General features: G+C 35.3%; 1 pseudogene; it reads right to left on the reverse strand.

Moving 5' to 3' along the window:
- Window positions 1–4,976: 4,976 nt before the first annotated feature.
- The window catches only part of LOC127095097 (uncharacterized), a 1,882-nt pseudogene continuing 1,629 nt past the window's right edge, over window positions 4,977–5,229 (reverse strand).

The following is a 5,229-nucleotide window of genomic DNA, read 5'->3' on the forward strand; positions in this document are numbered from 1 at the left end:
TTAAAGCGGCTAAAGTACCTGTGTAAACAACCAATCAATCAGTATGGCATTCAGACAAACTATTAACAGATAAACAAACAGTGGTTTCAATAGACACAACGAGTCAAGCCAACAAGTAGACAACTCAAATGATTTCATCTCCAAGAAACCTACAACACAATAAATGTTAGTGGAACACATGATTTTGCATCTCAATTTATGAGATCAACATCATCCATCAAGACTAGAAGCTTGAACCTGAAATGCACAACTCAAAAGATGAGTACAAACCACTAGCACCAAGGCTAGGGTCAAAGGTAAGGCAAAAAGTCAAAACAGCAACCAAAATTTCATAAGAAGCAACTTCAAACAAATGAGAACATGTCCTAAAAAGGACCAAGTCAAAAGCATTGAGCAAGGCCATGATTCACTTAAGAGAAGGCAAGGCAAGCAAAAGGTGCATACAATTGGTCAACCAGAACCAAAATTCCATATTAAATCAGAAATGACTCAAACAATTCTGGAAATTTTCATGAGCATACAACATGTCCAATATAATCATCATGTCAAAAATCATAAATAGAGGAGCTCAAATGGCTAGGCAATGAAAATGGAGAAGATCAATATCAAATTGTGTGACACACATTGTCACACCATATTAGCATGTGCCTAAAACAGAAATGAAAAATGATAAAAATGCACAACCAAGCCTCAAAAATCATACAACATGTTGAGAATCATCATATAAAATTTCATGCAAATTGGATCATTATTGAGCATTTCATGATAAGATGAATGAAACATGTCACATATGCATACATGTCCAAAGAGTCTAGCACAATTAAAATTCCAGCCATGCACAATTTCAGAAATCCACATCAAAAAATAGAAGACATCTCAAGGATCATGTGGAAAAAAACCTGGAATTAATTGGATCGTTTTACTATTTTTTATGGTTTTTAGAAATTGCATAAAAAAGATTTGAATTAATGAAGAAAATGCATGTTAACTTGGAGGGAAAGAATAAATGTAGGATTAATTTGAAAACAAGCTGGAGACAGGGATCGAAGCATGTCCAGCGCGCCATCAAAACGACGTAGTTTCGCTTGGAGAAAATGAAAAATGAAAAAAGGCAAAACGCTGGAGCACGAATTCGAAGTAGGTATGCCTTGCCACATGAAACGGCGCCGTTTTGGATGTTGAAGCCTAGGGTTTGCAGGCGACGGCTGGTACTGTAGCTCGCGGAGGAAACCACCGTCTTCCTCATGAAGACGGTGGTGAACAGTGACATTCATGAATTTTTTTTTCCAGTTTTTTATAAAATCTATACCAAACGAAAGCTCTCAATGTGTACAATCCAAATCTATCATTATTTTGGCCTAAAACATCATGGATTATGTGAATCGATCAAGAACATCTTATGCATTCAAACTTTAAACTCATGTATCTCCATCAATACTCGCCCATTTTTAATGAATTTTATGTCAGAATTCTCATCGTGGAAAGATCTACAATAATATGCACATAAAATCAAGAATTAAGACAGTCAAATATCTGACCTCTTGAAGCTCCAACAATGGCAATGGTAGAATCAAGGCTTGGCACGTGGGATCGAAGCATGTCCAGCGCGCCATCAAAACGACGTAGTTTCGCTTGGAGAAAATGAAAAATGAAAAAAAGGCAAAACCCTGGAGCACGAATTCGAAGTAGGTATGCCTTGCCACATGAAACGGCGCCGTTTTGGATGTTGAAGCCTAGGGTTTGCAGGCGACGGCTGGTACTGTAGCTCGCGGAGGAAACCACCGTCTTCCTCATGAAGACAGTGGTGAACAGTGACATTCATGAATTTTTTTTCCAGTTTTTTATAAAATCTATACCAAACGAAAGCTCTCAATGTGTACAATCCAAATCTATCATTATTTTGGCCTAAAACATCATGGATTATGTGAATCGATCAAGAACATCTTATGCATTCAAACTTTAAACTCATGTATCTCCATCAATACTCGCCCATTTTTAATGAATTTTATGTCAGAATTCTCATCGTGGAAAGATCTACAATAATATGCACATAAAATCAAGAATTAAGACAGTCAAATATCTGACCTCTTGAAGCTCCAACAATGGCAATGGTAGAATCAAGGCTTGGCACGTGTGTAGATCAACTCCTGAACACTTGTTATGAATCCTGAAGTTGAAATTGAAGCCTGGAGATGCTTGGATCTAGCTCAAACAACAATTTCCATCTTCATGTTCTTGCTTGGAGTGTGCACAAATTCTGCTCAAATCTTCCAAACCAATGCTTGATCTCCACTAACTGAAGGTCACAGAACCAGAATCTTCAACAAAATCAATGGCTTGTGTGAAGAATTTTTGAATTTGGATTGGGAGAAAAAATGGAGGGAAATTTTCAATCTAGATCTAGAATTGTGAAATTGTGAAAATTCTGTTATGATTAGCTATTTATATGACATGTTAATCCATTTCCTAATCATGCTTAGGCTTGGCTAATTAAATTTTAATGAGAAAAAAGGTGTTATGCAAAATTTGGTTTTTTCACCCCATGCATGCAATCCCACGTGAACAGTAACAAGGGCCATGCAATTTCACTTAAAATCCTCTTATGAACATGTTGGAATGGTCAAAAAGTCCACATGATGCACCAATTTTGAATTCATGGTTTTCCCTCCAAAAATCACATGAATAAGCAAATGATTATATGACAAAATTTCATGCAATGCCTTGATGGATTTGGAAAGTTCATGTCATGATAAGAATTATTTAAAAAGGAGCACTCAATTTGGAGTTATGAGTCAAAAGTTATGTCCTTTTGAAGTTCCATGCACACTTGGCAATGATTTGATCATATCTCCTCAACCATTCATCAGATGCTCATGATCTTGGACTTCTTGGAAATGAGAGAGAAAGATCTTCAACTTTCATGTTGGACAAAAATTCGTTTGAAGCTTCTTTGATGTTGGAAAGTTGAGTTGAAGTTGGTCCAAAAACTTGTCATTTTTGGAAACTTGAAATTACATGTCACTTTCCATTTTAGGAAATTTTTGATCTGGCTTCAAAATCTTCAAGGTAGATGTTTGACATGTTGAATAAACCTCTTTTGGACATGAATGAAGTGTCTCAAACCATTTCTCCACCTCCTAGCCCTCAGTTGACTTGCAGTTGACTTTTATGAGCCCCAAATGACCTGAAACTGCACTGATGACTTTTGAGCCTCTAACACTTGGTCAAGTTGCTTCAAAATGAACCTTGGTTCATGTAAGCTCTCTAGAACAATCATAGGGCCTTTATCTCATGGAAATGCCTGGTCTCTTGCACAGATGAATTCTCCTGATAACAGTCTTGACTGATAAATGCAAGGTACTATACAAGGTTAATGCAATGTTAATGTGATGTCAAATGACCTAAAAAATGAAATGAATGTACAAATGGGGGGTGCAAATTTGAGGTGCTACACCCAAAGAATGAAACTTTTAAATCTTTTGTTAAGTTTTCTAAGCTTATCAAAATCTTTACAATTTAAAAATTATCACACTCTGTAGTGATCATGGCGTCCGTAGTGATCATGGCGGTGAGTTTGTTAACCATCAATTTGAATACTTCTGTAATGAAAATGAGATTACTCATATCTTATCAATATTACAACTCATGTAATTTTAATATTTTTGTTATAAAATTATTTCTTTCCAAAATCGACCTAAATTATACCACAACTAGTCATATTAAATATTTGTGAAATTTTTAGGAAGTAGCATTTAATGATTATAATATGTTAAACCAATTAGTTTTAAATTTGAAATTTATAAAAAAATCACTTGCTTAAAAATATATACTAGTACATGATACATTGAGAATAAAGGAACATGCTAACTAATCCATGAGTTCCTCGTCAACTTGGGTATAGAAACCACGCTATGACATTCTCGGAAGATTAGCCGTTGACTTATTTTTGGTGAGCTTTTCTCATGGATGAATGACGATAAAAGTTTCTTTTTTTAATTGTGGGGAAGATTAATGTATCATCTCAAGTAACAATCATAAGTTCATAACCATATGGATTTTGATGGTTGTTATGCACAATCGTTTTAAATTCTTATTTAAGTATGGTTTGTCTATTATAAAATTCTATTTATACATAATTTTATTCGAAAAACATGAAGGCTATGTGATGTAGCTCTTCCTGTTTACTATCAAAAACAGCCTTGTTGTTAAGTAGTCTAGAGGGTTTTTCTTTCCGATAAAAGGTAATCTCCTAAATTTCTTGGCACATTGATTGAGGGCCGTCTAATTTTTTGTTTGAATTGTTCTTTACAACCTTTTCTTTCTCGATTGATTGCACACGTGTCTATAATTCCTCATTCCGACACTATAATTCTTTCAATGTGACGTGAATTTCTTGAAGAAACTTACTAACTTCATATGAATGTGAGGTTCGTACCATTATGATTTAATATAGATTGTAGTTATGGAACTATCTTTATCTCACTCTGTGATTGGTTCTAGATGTTCTACTCAAGTGTATCTTGTTTCTATTGGATTCAGTATTTGAATGGATTGTATTTTAGCAAAATAATAATTTGGAGATAGTGTCCATAACTTTCTCATCAAAAATCCAAATGATGCAAAATTTAAGTCCAAATTCATTGTCTTGAAAATATCTACAACTTTTATGTTGAAGGTTTTGTCATTTGAGGCTTTTAGGAGGAGTCTCCAATTGAATTGGCGACTCCTCTTAAAACCTACACATAGACGCCAATTGGATTAGTTAGGGCACCTGCCCTAGCCAATCCAATTGGCGCCTCCATTCAAGTTTTAAGAGGAGTCGCCAATTCAATTGGAGACTCCTCCTAAAAGTGGGGTATTTTGGGATTTTTTTTGAAATCAGGGTTAGTTTGGGTATTTCCTTGAAAAACTGCGTTATTTTTGTAAAAAAACCATCTTATTGCACCGGTTACTTTGTTGTTGTTGTTGTCGTTGTTGTTGTTGTCGTTGTTGTTGTTGTTGTTGTTGTTGTCGTTGTTGTTGTTGTTGTTGTTGTTGTTGTTGTCGTTGTCGTCGTTGTTGTTGTTGTTGTTGTCGTTGTCGTTGTCGTCGTTGTTGTTGTTGTTGTTGTTGTCGTTGTTGTCGTTGTGGTTGTCGTTGTTGTTGTTGTTGTTGTTGTCGTTGTTGTTGTCGTTGTTGTTGTTGTTGTTGTTGTTGTTGTCGTTGTTGTCGTTGTTGTTGTCGTTGTTG

The sequence above is a fragment of the Lathyrus oleraceus genome, chromosome 6, assembly GCF_024323335.1.
Source record: "Lathyrus oleraceus cultivar Zhongwan6 chromosome 6, CAAS_Psat_ZW6_1.0, whole genome shotgun sequence".
Lineage (NCBI taxonomy): Eukaryota > Viridiplantae > Streptophyta > Magnoliopsida > Fabales > Fabaceae > Lathyrus > Lathyrus oleraceus.